Source organism: Semicossyphus pulcher, unplaced genomic scaffold, assembly GCF_022749685.1.
Source record: "Semicossyphus pulcher isolate SPU_LCO1_2020_fin unplaced genomic scaffold, fSemPul1.0.p SCAF_22, whole genome shotgun sequence".
In the NCBI taxonomy this organism is placed as follows: Eukaryota; Metazoa; Chordata; class Actinopteri; order Labriformes; family Labridae; genus Semicossyphus; species Semicossyphus pulcher.
This window is the reverse complement of record NW_027211696.1, coordinates 11,498,850-11,522,207: the sequence shown is the minus strand read 5'-3', so window position 1 is coordinate 11,522,207 and position 23,358 is coordinate 11,498,850. Positions and strand designations below refer to the sequence as shown.

The 23,358-nt window shown below is 43.5% G+C and overlaps 1 protein-coding gene across 3 annotated transcripts in view; it reads right to left on the bottom strand.

The window, feature by feature from the left end:
• The window catches only part of znf462 (zinc finger protein 462), a 56,292-nt gene extending 33,227 nt beyond the window's left edge, over positions 1-23,065 (bottom strand). For 2 of the 3 annotated variants that reach the window (XM_069673124.1, XM_069673127.1), the window contains exon 1: positions 22,910-23,065. The gene's annotated coding sequence lies outside the window, so the exon portion shown is untranslated. Of the gene's footprint in view, positions 1-14,284; positions 14,315-22,909 lie in introns of those variants that run through there. The other variant, XM_069673125.1, reaches the window with a different exon arrangement.
• Positions 23,066-23,358: the final 293 nt, after the last annotated feature.

The following is a 23,358-nucleotide window of genomic DNA, read 5'->3' as shown; positions in this document are numbered from 1 at the left end:
TCTTTTTTTTGTAATAGGTGGTTAAAGGGCAAACCTTGACATTTGAATCAAAACACAAACAGTGTGATTTTTTTTCATACTTTCTTTGAACACAATAACGAGTGAAAGAAGTCAAAAGGTAAAAAAGACTAAAATACAGCGAGTTTGTGTCGGGTTTAAAAGGGTTGAATGGATCAATAGTCAGTTAGAGAGTAAAAGATCAAAATACAAGTGCCGGCATCAGTCACAAACACTGCTTCTTACTAAATATGAACAAACTGCATCAACCAAAAGTACCCCAGCTTAAAAGGAAGTAAAAGGAGTAGACGCTTAACAGGAACTGAATCAGCACCTCTGTGACCCAGTCTGTACAAGACTGCACATGTGAGTTTACAAAGCTGAGGCTTCTAACAAGGCTCCCATTCATATTGGAAGTGCTCAAATCCAAAGCCAGCACACAAAGACTCAAGTAAAATTACAATGTTATCAGTATATGGCTATGTTGTGGGATACATCAGGTCTGTAAGTTGCTCTCCATAGATTGCTGATGGACTTAGAGTACATCCCCGGTCACATGACTCTGCAGTAGACCCGGGTAATTATCGCCTCGACTCCCATCGGCAATGATGGGAACACACAACCTGGGTCGACGCGCTAATCTCCGCCCCCTTTCCGGCGCGATGCTATGACTCTCCTCGTCATCTCAGCAACAAATTCTGCCCATTTCCATCCGAGCAGCGCAATACAGACCTAACCACTGTAACATCTTCACTGTTTACTAACCCTGTTTCGGGCGTGGTTGCGGCGTCAGACGGTGACGCAGCAGAAAAGAGCCTGAGTTTACTTCACTGGCAATGGGAAAAGAGACAATCAGCATATTAGTGGGTCTTCCTGGGTGTGAAAAACCTGCGTCAACGCGCTAATTTTGGTGGGAAAGGGGTATAAGAGACCAGTGGCGGTACCAACTCTTGTCCCTTGTGCTATTTCCATATATGAGGATAACTACACCCACAAACCACTTAGCAGGTTTTAATAGTGGCTTCATGAAAACTATGGACACTTTGCAGGTCTGAACACATTTCAACACCAATAAAACAAAACCTTCTATGCAAGCGTTTCAAGTTGGATCAAAGCTCTTCTGAATACACACGAGGCCAATTTCCTCATTAGCTTCTTGATATAATGCCAGGCGTTTCTTTATTCTATCCACCCTGCCACCTCTGCACGACTATATCAGACTCAAACAGTTTACATATGGACAGCACACACCAGGTGTATGCACACGAACACATTGTGCAAACTGCATGTCAGCTCCATTTGCGACTGTGGCGGCAAGGACAGCAGCCTTAGCATGCGACAACTCTTCCGTGTTTTTGTATTGACTGCAGCGCTCCTTTGCGTACTGACAAAGTAACAGACCCTTTTGCATTTTAAAACATGTCTTTACCTTTACTGTGCATCTTGACATTATAAAATTATAACTTGGGAGACAAAGAAAAGCTGACTTGCAACAAAGATCCACTCAAGCTAATGACATCCCAATTATGTTCTGCTCCGTCCTGACATCCCAGAAGACAACTTTCATTTGAAATCAAATTAAATGTAACACACTGACGTGAATTGTTCTTGTCAATATCAGCCATAAGAAGCAGGTAATCTGCTAATCTGTTATCGTATCAGCTGGGGGAAAAAAAAATCCATACTGTGAACCTCTCAAGTATTCATTTGTGTATTCCATTAGGGGAAGACAGAAATATTTTGCATGTATTCAAAGAGGATTAGTGGTTCACCCAGCAAGCATGACCCTTTGTAGATCCATTTGTTCCATGATGAAAAACAAAATCACAATACATTATGATTTGTGTCGAGAATCCAACAAAATCCAATCTTACGATAACAATCATCTTATATTGCTGCCAAAATACCGCAGGATAAGGATGCTTCATCGATGGCTGTAAGAATGTACCAATATAAAGATGAAAGGAATATAGTTCCATCATTATCGACTCTAACTGCTTCAATTTCTCTTTAAATCTTTATTAGGTTACATTATAGTCTGTATAAAAAGATGGACGACATGACAGCTCCCTAAAAGTGAAGCCAAAACATTTGGAACGCCCCCTGCTGACTGGCTGCAGTATAGGTCATAAAGCCCGCCTCCTCCATGTTAACAGATGGGGCATGAGTCAAGCTATAAAATCAAAATACACGTCAAATAAATGTTTCTCAAACATGGTTTCTGTTATTATAGTTAGCTCTTATCATGCTGATTTACATCCAAGTGTTCATTTTTCTGACAAGTTTACTTTTATTTAGTTATTTGATGCAGTAAAAAGGATGATTGACAGCTCTGTTGACAAATACGGCTCCTGCAGCCGATCTGTTCCTGATTAGCAGAGTAGAGGAGGAACGGAGAAAGGAGACGTAACTAAAACAATCACAACAGTCATTGAAGTTTACATATCTGTGAACGTCTGCTTCAGACCAACACAAGAAGCTGTTCTGCTGTTAAACACGCCGACATGTGTGATCTTTGATGTTTTTTTCGGTAAGTTTAGTGTGTGTTTTGGCTCCACCCACCGATCTCGACTGTGCAGACTCTGACTCCAAATGACGTCACCATCGCAAGATGGTAGCGCCTATCACGGGGGCTATTTCAGCATCAAATTTGTACAATGAGGTCAGATGGAGACGCGTCGTCCATCTTTATATACAGTCACTCCTACAACAGCAGCATGCTAAGCTGCTTTAGAGCAAAAGTAGCATAAATTCAGTGTTCCTTTATTGAGCATTAAGCTTTACAAAGAACAAATATTAACTTTTTGTTCGTCAGCCTGGTGTTGTATTTAACATAGACGATACTGTATCAGTACTTCAGACCGAACTATTACAAACACATCAATAAGCAGGTCCAAAAAGTAAGCTATTTTACTAAATGTACACAATCAAACAAAATGTGTGTGCTGACATGGCCATTCCAAACTGAAAGGTGGGCCTGTATCATAGTCACACAGCAAAGTCTCTTTACAGGTCTGAGGGACGACTGCTTGAAAAAAGCTGTATTAAGCGGTTTGTGGCTCCAGAGGGAGATCTGATATAAACGTGATGTCACTTGAGTCGGCATGTGGTTCTGATGAATAAAGTACTCAAGACCAAAGGCTCAAGACCGAGCTGCAAAAAAACAATAAACTGCCTCAGGTGATGTCACTTGAGTCAGCATTGGTCGGGTCTGGCGACTAAAGGTTAAAAGTGAACAATGTGCTAATGTGGAGAACTGTATTAGGCCTTTTGTGGCTCCATAGGGGGCTGCAAAAATCCAGTTAAGTGCCTCAAGTGATGTCACTTGAGGCTGTTATATTAGCTGCAACTAGCATAATGCGTGTGAAGTAGCTCAAAGTGCTGACATAGATGTAACTAAGTTAAATTTCAGCCATTAGTTCGATACTTTATTTTCTTATCAGTTGTAAGACTTTAATTTGGAGAAAAGTTCCAGTGTAGTTTATTTTCACAATAAAAGCCAACAAAAAACATTTAAATACTAAAAAAAAACACTGTTACAAAGTCACCTGTGATTTAAAAAGAAGAAAAATCTTTAGCACAATGGTCAATTTCACTCCACTGATGTGCAACCAAGATATTTCAAGTGACAGTTGAGAATCTCGCCCTGCTTTCCACACCCAACCAGCCAGCCGAGGAGCTCTGAGCAAGCCAGCCAAGCTGCCAGTATGTCCCTGAGCAACCAGGGGATCCATTGTTGTTCAGGGTCAGGTTACAGCCTCACCACGGGGCCCCACCCTGCTCTCTTGGCAGTTCACTGCTGTTTTGAACAAAGTTGCCTCCTAATGCCAGGTTCCTTGACATGGATATCAAGAGAATCCTTTTGGAGAGAGAAGGGGAAAAGAAAAAAGCCTCCTACACAACTACCATCTGCCTTAGAGTTGGCTGTGTCTTTTCAGCCAGTCAGTCCCTGCGACACCCAAGTTAATGGGTGAGATTGTGTAGCTGCTTTCATCTAGTCAGCCGGGGCTCTAACAGGCAGCGTCTGAGCTGCTCAGATCCTCCTCTGAGCCGAGCTTCAAGGGCAGCCATTTTAGGAAGCTGACTTAGGTGTTCAGCCAGCACACAACATGGACCCACAGATCTGATCCTCTTCCTCAAAGGCAGGCGGCCGACACTGGAGAGCTGCTGACAGAAATCTATCCGCCAGATGTACCCAAGCCCTCTGCCCACACAGCTCAGCAGAAAACATCTCACACTCTTGCTTTGCCCGCTCCTTTCATTTCTCGGGGATATTATCTCTCGCATGGAGAGATTTTCAGAGAAATTATGGAATCCCCTTTCAAGAGAAAGGCAGAGTAGGTCAGCGCAGGCAAGCCGCGGAGAGAAATACAGAATTTTGGTGGAGCTGCCAACTATGTTCCACAAGGGGGTCCAAAAAAAAAATGCGAGGCATGTCTGAACTTCTTTATCTGCGAGTTCGGAAACCTAGAGCCCCGAGGAGGAGGAGAGAGAGGGAGCAGAAGGGGAGAGCCCGGCCCTGAAGGGGAAGGGTGGGAGGAGAAGGGAGCATGACAGAGCCACCTGGAAGACCAACAGAGGACAAAGCCATCAGACTGGGCTCCCCAGATTCCAAAGTCTACTGACATTTGTTAATCACCAACCGGTCTCTCTGCATGGGCGAGCTGTGCCAGCAGTCACACCCTCTACTCAAACCGTCTGACAGCAGCTGCTCTGTCTGAAAGAGGGCCTTTGAGTAAGCCACCATTAAGCTGATTAGGAGTACAGAGGTTTTGTCCTTAACTGTTGGTTAGCGCTACCATCTCGGCCTGCCGGGGGAGAGAGAGAAATCCACTGATGTGTTGTGTTATTATTATACGGCGAGCATCCTGGCTGCGGATAATTCATCTGACAAACAAGACGGGACGTGCATCTTGTCAACCTGCGCAGCCTCAATAATGAATGACCCATTGATTGAGAATGACAGACTGCTTTTTAAAGGGAAAATACAGCGGCAATAACAGCAGATAGACCGAGCCCGGGGGATTGATTTTTTCGCAGAGATGAGATGACAACATCAGAGAAAAATCGATTCATTTTTCTCAGTTTTAGGAGGGAAAGAAGCCCATAGATAATTGTATAATGCTTCATACTCTGATCTTCTCAGTCCGCAGTCTCCAGCAGGTTTTACCCAGCGGAGAAAGATCTCATTGTGTCTGCAGAGGAGCAGAAAAAAAAACGTTGCGTCACAGCACCAGCGAGGATTTGGCCTCTTGCACAAACAGGAGACAGAGGGAGCTGAAGATCAAGATGGCTACTCCCATCCTCTGATGTCATCGGCCCTGGAGATCTCAACTCACAGGATCTGATAGTGTGCTCAACACAAATAACACACTGCTTAATGTAATGACACACAATTTAAGCTCTCCAAATTTGGATATAACCTCAGATGGATGCTGGTAGCAGGGCTATTCTTCTGGTTGTTATTGATATTATTGATCATTAGGGTCAAACAGGCAGATAAAAACAGACCTTACAATAACTGTCAACCTGAGAAGTGAATATCTAAAGCAGCAAAACCGAGTTTTTAGATGTCAACAAACTTCAAAATCAGGTGTTGGATCTTGACCTCACTGGTACAACGTTGGTGCGATGGGAGATTTGTTTACCTGGAGTGTTTTCTCATACATATACTGTCGACACAGGAGACAAGAAGTCTGCCGCACCCCACTGTGCCAAAGCAAACAGGTTCATAACCAGCGGCTTCTGCACGCCAACACACCGGCTCTCTCTGTGTGTGCAAATAACTAATAATCAGATTCTGTGAGGAGCTCGTCAACGCCAAAATCTGTGCCTTTCCTTTTTTTCTTACTATTCGCCACGCTGACATTTTCTGCACAGTGACAAAATGCCCCAATCTTTTGGGCACATTATTCCAGGTGTTTCTGCCATGAAACTTGTGACAGGATTCTGCAATCGATGAACGTCTGAAATAAAAGTTTTAAAGAGGCCGACAGCACAAAGGGACGTTTTCAAATTGCAGATCAAGACTTCAACATCCATTATCTGTAGCGCTTATCCTGTTCGGAGTCACGGGGGAGCTGGAGCCTATCCCAGCTGTCATAGGGGCGAGAGGCGGGGTAAACCCTGGACTGATCGTCAGTCAATCACAGGGCTGACACACAGAGACAGACAACCTCACACCTACAGGGAATTTAGAGTCACCAATGAACCTAACAAGCATGTCTTTGGACTGTGGGAGGAAGCTGGAGTACCCGGAGGAAACCCACGCATGCACGGGGAGAACATCTGCACCACCTTGCAGCCTCATAATAATACATATTTTAATCGGATCACGACTGATCATGTCAGGTGATTACTTTGCTCCTGATTCACCCTTGTTTTGATTGCTAATGCATTCACAGAAAATGTTGTAAGGACCTTCCGGTCGCCTCTGACAGACCTCTGTGCAGCCGCTCAGTAGCTTTGTAACTGGAGGCTCAAATCATCGTTCTGAAATCCAACATCTGCTGATGCAAGCGTGAGCCAAGTCGAGCAGCAGCGAGCAATATTTATTTTGGCACCAAAACTTTAATCATTCTCTTTACCAGATACAACTGAGGGATTTTGAAAACAGGAGAAACCCGAGGTGAAGCTTTAGTTTCAAAGCCAAAGTGTCTTTTATTTTCCTCAGCCGACACCTGCTTGACTGCATCATTAGGTGTGAGATTTAAATTGGTGATTTGAGATCATTCCCAACGCTGCTGGTTTACCATGAAATATGCCGACTTGTGACAAGATGCTGCAGATTGTAATACATCCAAATGCGTAGTTCATTGCATAACATTTATAGTGATGGGTATGAATATAAGTGATAAGTAGAAATTAGCATTTAAAGAATTTCCAGCATCAGGTTCTGCGTTTATATAAACTCAATGGGACTGAAACACAGAGGCAAACTCAAAGTGGTACAACAGTGGCAGCAGTGAGGCCGCTGCAGGCAAGTGATGTTCCCTGACTTAAGAATGCAGCTTCCAAAGATTCTATTATTCAAAAGTTTAAAACAGTTTTTGTTTTCAGTCCGACCACGGAGGCCCCCGACCTCGTATCTCACAGGACTTACAGGTTCTGTTTGTAACGTCCCGGTGCCAGATACCACAAGAAGTCTTCACATTGCCTGCATCTACGGGTCAGAGCTGCTTGAGGGCGGCCTTTACAATATTAGGTCGGTGGTTTTAACGTTGTGGTTGATCAATGTATAGAATTTGGTTTAAAAACTGACATAAGTGGATACAAAACTTCTGAGTCACAGTCATGTAACATCTGAATGGACAGAATTTCAGTTTCCTTATGTGGTGAAGATCACCAACCAAACTGTTTAGTTGATAAATCAAGTAGTGGAACAGATTTTTTTGATAGCAATTACTGAATAATTTCTCCAAAAAATGCCAAAGCTCCTCAATTTAGAGGATTGAGAGTTTCCCTTTGTCTCATGAGCAGCACTTATTTCTCCGTCTCTTTAGAGCTACTTCAGAGCATTCACCAGCACCAATTTCCATTTTGTCTATAAAAGACGCCAAAAGAATGTGAAAGCCACATTTCAATAAAAAAAACAACATGCAAAATCTCCGTAATTCATTCAAATGTACGATAAGCTAAAGGGATTACTCAATCCATCGAATGGGGACAATAAGTGTAGCTCCACTTGCCAGTTCTTCCTGCATTGGGCCCGGCTCCGGATAACAGGTTGAAAAACGCTCTGATGGAACACCAGAACCGTTCAGTGACCATCAAGCTGCCCCCGAGTTGTAAATAGAGCCACCACAGACGCTGACTGGAGGCTCAACTGAGTCACTCCTTCCATGTCCATGCGAAATCTGAGCACACCATTTCTGGTTTAGCTGCAACAGACTCACTTAACCTCTGCATAAACCAACGCAAAAAAAACCAGTTGGTTCCCTGTGTATCGAGAGCGGCTCTAATATTTGAGTGCCCCTCATTGTCTGCTAACTTTGGACCTCATCCTACCAACAAATTCATCTATCAATTGTTTTAATGTTGCAGTTTTATTTGGTTTGGTATGAGCACTAGCTCACAGCAGATCATTTTAGCTAATGTTAGCTTGAAAATAGCTGAAATAGATATCATGGATCTTCCCTACTGTCATTAATGTTTCAGAACTAAGAATGACCCCGTCACTTGTGGCCACAGCGGCCGCTATTAAAAAAACATAACTTCTGGAAGGAAGACCCGTGAACCGTCGACAAGGTCATTGGCGGCCAAGGCTCATTGATGCGCTTAGGGAGTAAAGGAATGGACCATGTGGTCCGATCCAGCAGAAGAGCTGAAAAAGTCAATGCTGGTTCTTATATTAAGGCGTCAGAACACACAGTACATCAGTGATATTTTGGGCAATGTTCTGCTGGGAAACCTTGGGCACTGCAATTCATGTGGGCGTTACTTTGGCACGCACCACCTACCTAAACAGACCAAGCACACCCCTTCATTAAAACGGTATTCCCTAATGGCGGTGGTCTCTTTCAGCAGGATGATGCGCCCTGCCACACTGCAAACACGGTTCAGGAATAGTTTGAGGAACACAACAACAAGTTCAAGGTGTTGTCTTGGCCTCCAAATTCCCCAGATCTCAATCCAATCAAGCGTCTGTTGGATGTGCTGGACAAACAAGGCCCCACCTTGCAACTTACAGGACTTACAGGACTTGCACCTCGATGGGTCAGGGCTGTTTTGGTGGCAAAAGGGGGACGTACACAACATTAGGCAGGTGGTCATAAAGTTATGGCTGATCAGTGTATGTGCGTGTGCCTCCACAGAATCTTTTAATACACACTTTGGGAGTTATTTTGGTTCAATTTAGGAATTGTGCCCAGCCCCCCCAAAAAAGCGTCTGGTTTGTTGTGATTCTTTGGCCTGCATGCAGCTTACACATTTGCTGGCTCACAGTTAGGCTTTTATCTGTCAGCAATGTAGCAGATAACAACAGTAGTTCAAAAGCTGGTCTGACCTGAATGACCTTCATATTCCAATACTGTGCTGCTGCCTAATCCCTTCACAGAGGAATAACATATTGACAGATACAACCACAACACTGCATGGAAGCCTCATATTGTGTTAGCAAGCATGTACAGTGGAGATAGTCTACATTTGAGCTGTGCAGATTTTCATGAAAAGCAGATCGATTTAAACCGATTTCTAACACAGGTGTTTTGTCACCTTTGCACCAGGAAGTGTTGAGAGTGTTCTGCTTCAGGAAGGCACCAACGTTTACAGTAAACACAGGTTTATGCAAAGGGACAGTTCAGACGACGCAGAGAGGGGAGGAAAATGAAGAGAAGAAAAAACTGTGTTCATCATTTCTATCAGAAAGTCCTGACAAATGTCAGTTTCTGAGAAAGAGTGTGATGTCTTTAAACTGCACGTTATGAGCCACCAAAGGCCGAAGCATTGTTCACAACAATGTAAAACAGAAAAAAAAAAGCAGCAAAAGCTCACATTCCAGGAACTGCAGCCAGCAAAAGTTTGGCAGTTTGGGCCACGGTCACTCAGTTGGTCCACAACTTTGGTGCAGAGGCAACATTTCTCAACCACTTTCTCATGGATTACCATAAAATGTGGGGCGGATAAATGATGTGCCCAGAGGATGAATCATGATGACTTGGTTTAACATGGAGTTTATCTAGCTTCACTATCAGGTCAAGACTAACTTGGGTGTGTGACAAAATGTTTTTAAATGCAAATGCTAGCTTGCTAACATGCTAAACTAAGCTGGGCAGCCTGGCCTATATTACATCTGCTTAACATTGGCATGTTAGCATTGTCACTGTAGGGATATTCGTGTTTCGCTAATGCCTCTGTGCCTAAGTACAACCTAACAGAGCCTAGAGTTAGCATGGATGAAATAAAGAATATAAGAAATTGATAATCATAAAGGTATTCTTTTGGTTTAACATGGATTTTATCTAGCTTCACTATCAGGTCAAGACTAACTTGTGTGTGTGACAAAATGTTTTTAATTGCAAATGCTAGCTTGCTAACATGCTAAACTAAGCTGGGCAGCCTGGCCAATATTACATCTGCTTAACATAAGCATGTTAGCATTGTCACTGTAGGGATATTAGCATTTCACGGCCTAACAGAGCCTAGAGTTAGCACGGATGAAATTGCTAATCACAAAGGTATTCTTTTTCTGTCAATCATTTTATCCATTTTATGAATGATAATTTCAGCACTTAAGATTAATTTAGGGGCGCTGGTTCAGCTCAGTCGGTAGAGCAGGCCCCCCATGCACAGAGGCAACAGTGCTCGACGCACTGATCGCAGGCTCGACTCCTGATTTGCTGATCAATTGGTGCATGTCATCGCTCAAATTGACATGGTTGCACCTAATCTAACTTTCACAAGTGTTAGCTGTTGTTTTGGCCTCTGATTTTACATATAAACTTTTACTAATAATCCAGTTTTATATAACAGGAAACCTAAAAGATTTTGCCATTGAAATTACTTTTCCACAATTTAATCGCCTTAATCTGACAGATCAATATCCTGGAGTTACTGTCGTCTTGATGAGCATATAACAACAGCCTTTCAGCTCCCAGGTGATAAGAACAACAGTGAGCGGGACAGTGACCTCACTCCTGTCAGCCTGTGATCAGAGCAGAAAGCTTCCTTAAATGATTTGATCACATGGTGCTGCTCTTTTGAGGAAGTCTGAATACACAAAGATGAAACATCGATCCCACCTGGCTGATCAATGGACCAGCCGTTTTTCGGAGATGTGAGGAATCAATACTGTTTGGTATGAACGTTTTGTCACAACATTCATCAGACATCTACGGGAATGGAATGAAAGGGATGTTAATGGCGGAAAATACAGCAGAAATGAAGCTCTGAATATAATAGCTGTGCCAGAAAACTGTTGGCATCCATTTTAACTTTAAATATTTTAATTATTAATTATAAATTAAATTACATCCAATCGTACTAGGATACTTTCAAACTGTTTCAGTCTTTATTTTCAAATGTCAAAAATCTGAATAAATATGTCCGACTGAGCAGCAATCATCTTTAAAGCTTAACAACCAGATATGCAGCCACACGTGGATCCAAATGCTGAAACCATTTTATGTTAATAAAAAATCAAGCAACTGTAAATTGGCAAACTTCCTTAATAGACAAAATCCTCACCAAATTTCCAAAATGTCAACATTGTCATAAGATATGACCAGCCACCTGACCAACAACAAAAAAAAAAGCTGTCGTTAATCTGCCAACAAATCTGTTTCAGGAAGCATATGGGATTCAGAAAAGTAGGTCAACCATTAACCAGCTAACATGGCCCAGACCAGAAACATTCTTCAAGCACTCCTCCATCGTATCCCACGAGTCCATCTGAAATATCAGCGGTGAAGCAAAAAAACAACATTATGTATTTTCTAAATATGAAATGATATTATTTTCCTTTACAAATTAAAAGGCGAAGAAATAAAAGGCGCCTCTGCTCAGTTATATGCAGTCAGTGGCTTTGCTGTTGCAGCCTTACTTGGTCTGCTAGACCATGAGCTAATGGTTGCTAGTGTTAGCTAAGGTTAGCAAAAGTTAATGCTCTGTTATTGAGTCAGTTCTCCGAACTTATGACTCTTAACTTGTGCTGCTGTTACACTACATTGAGTGTGTCGCCTCTAGTGTCTGTTGAGCAGCAGAAGTCACATTTAAAGGATCGTTTTAAAAGCTAAAGGAGCTAAAGCTAGCAGGAGCTAGGAGCAGCAGAAAAGGGTTTCCTCCCAAGCATTTAATGAATTAACTTGTTTAAAATACTCTTTTCACATTTGATTCTAATTGAATATTTTGTTTCCATTTCATAGATTTATTAAAATGACTACAGATTTTTTTGTTTGCTGGAAAAATGACTTTAAATGCTGTTTGGATTTGCTGTCAGAATCATATCAAATACCACCTTTTCTTTTCTGCATATGTGGATTTGGAATATTTTTCTTTTCAGCCACAAAAAAATATTTGCTACCCCTTTCCTACCATTTTTTTTTTACTGTGGAAACATGACCCAAGAATATCTTAAACTCTTCCCTTTCTAACAGATGCGTAGTATTATGGGCCTCATGTTAGAGAGCCTAAGAATCGTCCTCGGGGTATTAACCTGTTCAAAACATTCTACCTTGGTTTTTATCAAATCACATTTCCTGCCATGGAATAAACCGCACGCCTGAAAACTCCTCTTTGATTTTTGGTAAGAAGTAGTCTTCATCTAGTTGCCCCTCAGCTCTGAAGTGTTCAGAAGACATAAAACTCGAGCATGTCGTGGAAAGACTCTGCTGCACAGTCCTTCGGTTATTTTTAGCTTGCTGTTTGCCTCTTGGAAGTTTTTCCTTTAGAACTTCCTTTGTACATGACCATCCATTACAGAAAGATGACCTGATCTAGATAAGGTCCGGGCGGTGCGAGACTTCCTCTACGGCATTTTAAGTCTCAAACCTGATTTTATATCTGCATTTTAATCTGGATTTTTCAGCATCTTAAAAATGTTGCGTTAGCTCCTTGCTGTCCATTCCTGTCGTATAGTTTTTGACATTTCCTGCCAGTCTAGTTTTATTTGATCAAATTAGAATCACTTCCTTTTTTATACAACTGACTCCTGACGCAATTAAAACCCTAAATTAATGAGGTATGCGCATATGTTTACCCATTCTAAGCACAGGGGGACTTCACAAAGCAGCCTCTCGTGTCTAACTTTCCTTACACTTTAACAGACTGAATAAGACAACAAAAAAAAAGTCTGGATATTTGGTGAACATTTGGGGAAACAGCTCAGTAATCCCAGATTGTCTCAGAGGATTGGTAAATACAGGTGCAGAGCTTTTCAGACACTGCAATCCAGCGAGCTTTGCTGATCTGTCTGCAGCCTGACCTTCGCTGGTGTCACATTCAGAGGGCGTTAAAACGGAAACACCTCGCCACTGCGGGCCCAGGCGACCCTGGAGGATTCTGAGAAAAGGAGAAGCTCGTGCTATCATGCATCATGGTTTTTAGTTGACTGTTTCTTATTTGCAAAAGACCATATGTCTGCAATTAAAACTAGTTTACTTATCAATATCATGCTTGGAGCATCATCCGATTCGACAGCAAAGCTAATGAGTAACACGATATGAACATCTGCCCCCCCTTGTGTAATAAAGGACATCGTCTGGAGGCCTGAAGCATTTTGATCTTTGGACCTCAAAGCACTCTGCTGACTGAGGCCTTCAAACAAGCAAGTCCTCACATCAAAAAGAGGGACAGAGAAGCCGTTAGAGAGACAGGGAGGAGGGCCCTTAGCTTAGCATCCAGTTGCAACACTATGCTAATCCCAGGAAAGAGATGATTCTATTTTATGTGTGTGTCGTCCATACTGCAAGGTCAGACAGCGCCTGTGTCAGCCTGTCTCCCTCTGACAGATGGTTACCTGACATCACCCACCCAGTCAGACAGCCTTTAATACTTAATATCACTGCGCTCTCTCTCCTCTTTATCTTCTCCCCTTGCAAGCCGACACATTTCTTTTCCCAATCGAAGATATCCAACTTGCTAATTACATGTTTCTCTCTAAAGCTGCACCAAGCTGGCCATCATGATACGAGTAACCTTGCTCCAAGGGTAGCCTTTGTGTTTAGCAAAATGCTCAGATTGTTTCCGTTTGAAAAAAAAAAGGAGGATGGCTGCAAAACAGAGAAGTCAGCGGCAACGTTTGACCTCTTTTGCGCAAAATATAATGACCAAGCAGATTAGGAGGAGACGAGCATTAATGGCCGTCTTCCATGTTGGTTCAGTCTTCAGGTTGTCATGGTGAAAACTCACCACTAAAAAAATCCTACTCCATTCAAAATGTAGCGCTTGAAGCCTTTTACATCTCCCGCATTTACCTTTTAATCATAAGCCTTCAGAGATATTTATGTGACCTTCAAGCCTGAAATTTTCACAAAGCAACAAAACAGAGGGCTGGTAAATCCCTCAGCTAAAGCCTGCAGGGTGTGAAGGTTAGATAATGAATGCCCTCACACAGTCGCTCTACTCATTCCTGTTAACAAAACCAAAAATGGATCTTTTCATCTTAGCTGATCTTTTATTTTTCAAGCCACTGCTCGTCCGTTCAATGCAAAAATGAAAAATTTAGTTAATAACAAGAAGTCAGAAGGCAGTGAATCATGTAGTTGAGTGAGGATAAGAGCTGCAAGCAAGCAGACATGCATGGTTTGAGTTCTCTGGAAGTCTCAGATCAACCTTCCCTCGGTATAGTCACCTCACTTGGCTGCTCTCTCGTCTCTCCCTCTCTCTCTGGGGGCTGACAGAATTATCTTCTGCATCAGAGCTGAGGCTGGGCCAACGCTCCACACACAGAGGGACTCCATTTCACACAGCCGGCCCCACTGTGGCCAAGGAGACACAGCCAATCATTGCTGGAGTATCAGTGGCATTGGCCGTCCACCATTTTGTAGCTCCTCAAGGTCTTCCTGACTGTCCTGCTGGAGCTGCCTCTGCTCGCTCTGCTATCTTGTTACACAGATGGAAGTGTTTAGCTTTAAGAGCACGGACCTGAGCGAGCAGCTTCCCCTCCTGTCTGCATCTCTGCAGACTGTCGTGGCAGGCAGCAAAAAAGCAGAAGCGAGATGTGTGGTTTTTGTTCTGCAAAAGATGGCCACCTAGAGTGCGGCTCGGCTGTTCTTCAAAGCAGAAGACATCGTCCTAAACAGATCTGAGGATTGTGCCTCTAAAAATGGAGCTTTCACTCAATCTGTCACTTGAAGACTATATCTGCAGACAATATTATCAAAAACAGGTGACCCAAAAACATCTGAACATGTTCTAGTGCTTCAATAAAACAGGTAAAAATCATTTCTTCTGGACTAAAAAGCATAAAAGATACAACTCAAGGCAACCCTGAGCAACATGATTAAATATTCCATCCAAAAATGATTAAGTGCACAATTTAATTAATCGCCTTAGGCGTGATTATTTTTACAATTTTACATGGGAAGGAATAGGTAGATATATTTGGTTATCTCAGGAGGTTACTTCCCTCGAGCTTGAAGAGAAAAAAATACCCATAAAAGAATTCTATAAAGTGCTGCACACATGTAGGCGACAGCGGGAAGCTCCACACACAGTCCATACATGTTCACATGCTGCAGAAATAAGCTTCATTCAGATGTCCTAAAACTGAAACAGAGGGTTCAAAGGTTAAATAAACACCTGAAGGATGTTCAAGGACAGATCTTGGAGAGAAACCAGGAAGTGTTTTTTTCCCCCACAAAGACAATCACTCCAGGAAACCTTACATTCCATGCAGCCTTGCAGTCCATCTCTCCTAGGAAACCATTTCCTGATGCAATTCAATCTGCAGCCATCTCAAATCAATTCTGTATTATCTCAGAAGACATACGGGAACAAACACAGAATAAGGTAAGCTCTCAAGAAGCCACAAATACAGACTACCTTCTCAAAAAAAGCAAAACCTTCTTGCACTGAAGGCTCTTATCTTAATCCAAAGCAACAAACCTTGATTCCTTCCTGTTTCCTTTGATCAATTAAAATGCCTGTAGCAGTATCTAATATCAACAACAAAAAAGAAACAAAGAAAGATTAAAAGAAAAGGCAGCGAGAAGCACTGAAGGTTTTCTTCAAAGTGGTGCTCGGTGGACAACTGCCAGAAAACACTGCAATGCTGACTTCCTCGTAAGCCTGACATGGCAGTTACTCCAGTTACAGGCAGTGGGTGAGGTTACAGGATAGTCAGAATGGAGGATTTCAGAGTGACCAAAAGAGAAGACACTGAGGAAAAACAGCAAAAAATATCACAGTCGGTTTGGTTTGATCAAAAAAGACAACACCTTTGGGCGGTTTTTAGGATCTCCTCTCTTTATCTAAAAGGAAAAGAGGTGAAGTTCCTCTCCATGTTCACCAAACCAACCGCTCCATGCAACTCAACAAGTTTAGGAAGGGAAAGATGAGAGACCCATCAATATTAACTTACCACTGAGACCTCCTTTCCAGGCTCTTAAATATTTAATCGTCCTTGGACAGCTCTGTTGCTTGGTAGGCCGAGCCAGAGTGGATCCCTTCTACAAGACCACTCCTGTTCCTGCTCAATGAAGGCCTTGTGCGATGGCACCACACTGCCCAAGGAACGGGCGTCTCCAAAGAATTCAGGATTTTTTCCACCACATGCAGACAGAGTAGTCTCACTGTGTCTTATAAGCCAAGGAGGAGGCCTACAGAAGCGGGGATGTGGTCCTGTACAAGCAGGCCAGGAACACACTGATAAAAGGGCTTTTTACACTGCCAGTTCAAGGCCGGATTATTACGTCTCTGTTACGTTCCGTCTTCTATCTAAAATGCACAGAGGCCGAATGGTGGGGCGAAGTCGTTCCGCCTCTGAGCCGGCATCGGAGGTAGTAACAGAGGCGACAGAACTGCAGAACCGGCAGGGCAGAACAGCGCCATGTGTGTGTATTTGAAGCTTGTGCTGTTTTGTTTACACCTTGCACACGTTTTGCTTCCGCAACGCCGGAACGCTATTTAAAAACACACACTGGGGCCGCTTTACGCCGGCGTTGCGTGGTCCAATGTAGAACGACAATGAGGACGGAGCTTCGTTACGAGGCGAAACCGCAGTGTTAAAAAAGGCTAAAGGAAATCAGGGTAGCAAAGAGGAGCTACACTGAGAAGCTAAAAAGCAGCTTTTCAGCCAACGACCCTGCATCAGTGTGGAGAGGCCTGCAGAACATCACCGACTACAGGAGACCATCCCCCCACCCTGTGGAAAAACCCCAACTGGCCGTCTACCTGAACATCTTCTACTGCAGGTTTGAAAAGAACCCTTTCACACCCCTCACCCACTCCAACATCAAAGGACTACCTGCACCCCCTCCCCCTGACCCCTCACCTGTGGAGGTGATGTGTGTCAGCTCTTTCAGAAGGCAGAAGATCAGGAACGCTCCAGGACCTGACAGCGTGTCTACCTCCTGCCTTAGAGTCTGTGCCGACCAGCTCTTTAACAGATCTCTGGAGCTGTCTGAAGTCCCCCTCCTGCTTCAAACCCTCCTCCTGAATGACTACAGGCCTGTCGCCCTGGTGTTGAGTCACCTGATGGACATCACAGTTTTTAGTGTCTAAGTTTCTGTGTTACCTTGTCTAACCTGTCCTTGTTTAGTGACTGTTTAGTATATGTGTCTGTTCATTGAGAGCAAAGAAAACCCGGAGTCAAATTCCTTGTATTTGCCCACACGCTTGGACAATAGAGCCGATTCTGATTCCGATTATAAGAGGACATACATCCTGAATTCAAGCTGGAAACCTGAAAGAGCCGTCTGGGTGGCTTAATTTATGTCACAGGACAGACTGTTTCATTTACACGACTACCTGACATCTTCCTTTTCTATAAAACTAGCCCCCCATATGTATATGCGCTGAAAAGACTTGCAGGGACAGAAACAACTGTGAGCCGTTTGTGTTTTCAGGAGGGGAAAGGTGACGCCTGAACTGTTGATGTTCTGATGGAAAGCAGAGAGGAGGAACCAGTTTTACAGCGCTGTGAGTTTGCAACTGACAACAGAAACTGGAATGACACCTACAGCAAGACACTTCCTTGTTCCATTTAAACCCTTACTTTGAAAAAGGCCTGTGGCCTACCCAGTTGCTTAGCCATGGGTGGATTATAAATCAATGGGCTTTTGGGCACAGATATTTAAATGCCCCCCCACCCCAGCCCCCACATCAGAGAATGGCTTGTATTTAGGAGGCATTAGTGTCTGTTTGTGGTTGTTTTGCATCTCTAAAAGTTGTGTTGTGTCTGTTGCGATTGTGTTTCTCTCTCTGGTTGACTTGCTGATATGGTCAGTGTTCCCCTGTAACAAAAGGGTTGGGCACTCACTTTCAGTCTAATCTGTAATCTTGTGGTCCGTTTTAGTTGACTAGAGTATGTTAACTTGCCATGGTAGCAACAGCGGTTACATAACCCTCAAACGGGACAAAGCTGAACTGAGTAGACTGAGAAGTCAATAGCAGAGGAAAGTAAGCCCTCTACAGATGCTGAGGGTCATTGGAGAACGTCTTTTCTTGTCCGTCGTAATCTACAACTCGTGTGTTGCAAAGTATTGATTAACTAGCGGGATAATTTTCTCTCCGTGGCATCCCGTCATTCTGTGTCTCTTTGTAGCCATTTGTGTCTCTTAGTGGTCATTTTGCATGTCTTTGTAGTTGTTTAATTGTATAAATAAGGTTGTTTTGTGTCTCTTTATAGTCGTTTTGTGTCTCTTTGAAGTTATTTGTATCTCTTTACAGTCGTTTCGTGTCTCTTTGAAGTTGTTTGTATCTCTTTACAGTCGTTTCGTGTCTCTTTGAAGTTGTTTGTGTCTCTTTATAGTCGTTTTGTGTCTCTTTAGATTCGGTTTGTGTCTCTTTATAGTCGTTTTGTGTCTCTTTGAAGTCGTTTCTGTGTCTTTATAGTCGTTTTGTGTCTCTTTATAGTCGTTTTGTGTCTCTTTAGAGTCGGTTTGTGTCTCTTTGAAGTTGTTTTATATCTCTTTACAGTCGTTTCGTGTCTCTTTGAAGTTGTTTGTGTCTCTTTATAGTCGTTTTGTGTCTCTTTAGATTCGGTTTGTGTCTCTTTATAGTCGTTTTGTGTCTCTTTGAAGTCGTTTCTGTGTCTTTATAGTCGTTTTGTGTCTCTTTAGAGTCGGTTTGTGTCTCTTTATAGTCGGTTTGTGTCTCTTTATAGTCGTTTTGTGTCTCTTTAGATTCGGTTTGTGTCTCTTTATAGTCGTTTTGTGTCTCTTTGAAGTCGTTTCTGTCTCTTTATAGTCGTTTTGTGTCTCTTTGAAGTTATTTCTGTCTCTTTGTAGTCATCTGTGTCTCTTTATAGAAGTTGTGTCTCATTTATTTCTTTGACTTTCCAAAAAGAAACTGTAACGGTCACACAAGCAGAGTCTCTGGTCTAGGGGCCCCCTGACCCCTTGGGGCCGTAAGCCTGTACCCAGTAGGCCCTTTCAGTAATCCACCCGTATACACAGCATTTAATTATTCAAAGAATCCTGGCAGGTTCAACTTTAACAGTGGCGCACTTTCACGTCAAAAATCAAATATCTAAAACCAAAGAGAATGTGTTTATGGAGTGAAGAAGGTCAGAAAAATGCAACAGAAAGTGGTTAGGGTTTTTTTGCTGCACTGTAAAGACTATAGTGTTTTGAACTGGGGCCAGTGTGTTCCAGCACGCTTACAAGTCTAGCAGCAGGGCCAGGCTGCATCTCATGAGCCATGCATCATGTCAAGAAAGCACTCACTGGAGCATTTCAATTTGCTTTTGTGCGTCTCCCTGGCCTTCTTCACTGCCCCAGGTAGAGAAGAATGGAGGAGTGCATCACCCAATGTGAGTGAGTGAATGAGAGAGAGGGAGGGAGGGAGGGCGGGCGGGCAGCTGTGTGTGTGTGTGTGTGTGTGGGAGAGAGAGAGAAAGAAACGCAGAAAGAGTATCCGAAGGAAAGGGCTTCACAACCACTTCCTTCCAGCATTCGAACCATCACAGAAGTCTCTCTTGTTTAATCCTCTGTCAAGCTTTTAAAGAGTAATCCTGCAGTACCTTGCAGTAGTCCAGTTATGGAATTCTACACTTAAAGTATCCGCCATAGTTTAGTTCTGCCCTGTCACCTTAACGCTGAATTCCAGTACCAATGTTGAATAAATATATAATGAAGGAGCAGGAGTTCAACCAGTTTGCTTTGATAGCCTGCGCAGCAATCCAAACACGATGCACATGTTTAGTCGGTTAAACATCTGGAGACGCATAACACAACTAAAAGGCACAAGGGTCCATACTGTAAAACTGCTTAATATACAGCATTTACTTACATACATTTAATACATAGAGAATATTTAGCAAGTTACAGCCAACTTACAAACGTGAAGCTGTTAGAGGAAGGGCCGGAAAAACCTGCTCAACAGTCCCAGGGCAAAACTAAGCAGTGGGCCCCCATTGGGCCCCCAAAGCAGTGTATTCAGGTGAAAGTCCCATGTTTCATGCTAACACGTCTTACTATGCTGAATCTAATGTGATTACTTATTTCTTTATGTATCTCTTTGTGTCAAAAACGAAAGATACATCCATACGTCCAAAATCCTTCATATGACAAAGAAAAGCCGTAGACTAGAATTATGTCAGTTTACATTTATAATAACAGAGAAAAGCAGCTTATCCTCACACTGGAGACACTGGAACCAGGAAAATGTTTGGTATTTTATCTCGACTGAAACCCGAAAACAATAAATACATTTTCTATAAATAAAAAAATCCACATATAGCGTAAGATCTAAATTCAAGATGAAGGCCGTCTTTAAAACAGGGCTTCAATACCGGTTAGAAATGCACCTTAAGGTCATGAGCTATTCAGTTATTAATCTGGTGGTGGTATATTACCAGACAATTAATCAAATTATACCAAAATAATTGCCACAGCGAGAACGTGGAGACCTTGTGGGCCTCTGAGAGTCTGGGGCCCCTGTGCAGTTGCCCCTGTTAGTAATCCACCCGTGTTTCACCACAACACTAACTAGTGGAAATGCCACCTCTGCCACAAGCGAAAGCAAACAGGCCTGACCTCAGATGGTGAGTTGATCTGAAACCCCGAGCACGCAGATTAGCTTCTAGTGTTTGAATGAGCTTTACAAACTGAGAACAAGTGAAGAATGTGCTGAAGACTTGAGAAAGTTACTACAGGAAGTCTTAGCGCAGAGAGACAGCAGTTTCCCTGAGACAGTCTGAGAGCTTTCCCCCAGAATAAAAGGACATATCAAAATCACATCCAGAGTTAAATCACTGAGCTCATTTGCAGAACATCCACCTTCCTCCAGACTACATCCACTGCACCCGTCTGCCAGACAAATGTGTCGACGGCAGCAGATTCCTGCCCGGCCGTCCTCTCTCAGCTCCTCCTTGAGAACCTGTTTGCCCTGCATGCCACGCCGGGGAGAAGGAGCATCGCCACCATTTTGATTGCTCTTCTCAGCCCCAGCATTGTCGCAGCACAGTGTGTCAAGCTCACAGTCTCCTTGTCAGCAAGATTTCACACAGTGGCCAGGGGAACTGCAGAGCGTAGCACAGACACACACACAAACCCACACACACACACACACTGAGAGGAACACGCTACTGCTTGCACACCTCCTCTGTCAGGCTGGCCAACAGACACCTTTAGGATAGAACGTGTGAAAAGCTACCTCAAGCTGTACAAAGGTCTTAATAATAGACGACCAAAAAATAAATATGCATCCTCTGCAGGAGTAAGACTATAAACCAGAACATTAAAAGCCATCAAATAGTGTGTAAATCTACATGTGAGAACTTTCATTTCACCATAAAGTCCTTCAAAACAAAAGCAGAGAATCATCTTGAGAACTTCCTTTAAGAAACTGCACTTCTCACACGCAGAAGAGAGAGAGAGCAAGTGTGTGTGTGTGTGCTGAGACCACTTTGTTATACATTAACTACCTGCACGACCAAAACACTGCATTATTCAGCATTAAAATTCCTCTCATTCATGTGTCCCTCAGCCCTCACAAACACATCCTGTCCACAAAAAAAGCAGCAGACCTTTCAAAATAAAATAAATCCCGCATATTCTCAAGCCAAATCGTGTTCAATAATTCTCATTAAAGCAGCAAGTTCCTGTTAAGAGTTAAAAGTCTGGAGTTAACCTTGAACGCCTCACAGAAAAGGACCTCACTTTTTCAGAGTTCTTCTGCTTCCTCTGGCTGACTAAACTTCCGAGCAGACAAAAAAAAAGAAGCAGAAGAAGAGGAAGCAGAAGAAGCAACAGAAGAAGAAGAAGGAGAGGAGGAGGTTATGGTCGATTTTTTTTTCTGAACACAACCTTTGTTCCTCTGCCTGTCTGACTCCAGGGCTCTCCTTGGAGACTCATCTGCTTTCCTCCATTTTATGGTGAAGCCCTTCTAGAGTGACATACCTGACTTGAGACCAGTGACAGCGACTAGACATCCACAAAAACAGAGCAGGGGACAACAATGTAGCCATAAGCACCACGAGCAAAACAAATACAGGAGAATAAAAATATAAAATCAAGCCATAATGCGCGTGCATTCATTTCAGAACCATCTAGAAGATATGTAGCTCCAACCCTGTGGAGTCAAAATCGTCACCAGATAAGGTTTCTTTTAAAATTGAGAAGCAGAGGAGGAGGAGGGAGCACATATATCCTCCTCACACTGGACATGGCTTTCATGGTGAGTGTGTGTGTGTTCGTGTGTGTGGATGCCAGCTCCTCTGTGTCGCTAATGGAGGCTTGCTTGGGAGAGGAGAGCAACCCGTGCAATGGCTTCTCCCATGAAGCTAACGCGCAGCAACACGCACGCACGGCCGGCCGGAGAGAGAGAGGGAGAGAGGGGGGACGCGTGCACAGCCGGGGTTACAGTAATTCCCCTGACCAGACATGTCAGAATAACAAAACACTCCGCAAACACGCAGGCGAGCCCTCGTTTTTACACCGCCGCCGTCCATTTCCTTGTGTCACTTTGACAACAAACCGACAGGCGACATAGCGAGGAGGAAGCGGTACGTGGGTTAGGATATTAACTGGGAAAGCGAGAAGACCCACTTGACTTTGGCTGCATGGAGCCAGCCGGAGCGCCCACCCGACTAAAAAATCTCGCCCCGGCTTCCCTTCCTCTCCAAAAGGACCTGGACTAAAAGGAGACACGAAGAAGAAAGGGGGGTCAGCTCTTTCCAGGTCATTCACGAGGCGCTCTCCAAATTATATCCCATGATCTACCATAGCGACGTTCTCGCAGACCTTGAAAGCCCAGCCGAAATCTTGGCGAAACTGGAAATATAGTGCAAGAGGGTGAAAAAAAAACTCACTGGTACAATCTTCTCCTCAAGCGATCCTCCCAAAAGTTGTCCTCGTATTTCATGCGTGCGCCCGGTCGGTCTAATGGATGATCGCCATCTTTCCTGCTTCTCCTTTGCTGCAGCTGCAGATGACCTGAGATCCGTCTGTCTCTGAATAATGAGCAACCACACAGACAAGGAAGACAATCTGCAAAGCAGGCTACACACAAAGAAGTTTGGGAGACTAGCAAGCACCAGAGGGTGCACAAGAGTTTACGATGAGACGAGGGAGCATCAGCAGGATGGACAACGTCTCTGTCTGAGAAGCTCATCCTTCATCTAGACTGAAGTCAGATCGCCTGCAAAGCCCTTATCAGCGGCTCAGACCAGCAGCAGATACACGCGGGCTCTGTAGATTTTATATAGGCTTTCCATACTGTGTGTGGGTGCCACGTCATGGGGTTATCTGCAGTTCACTT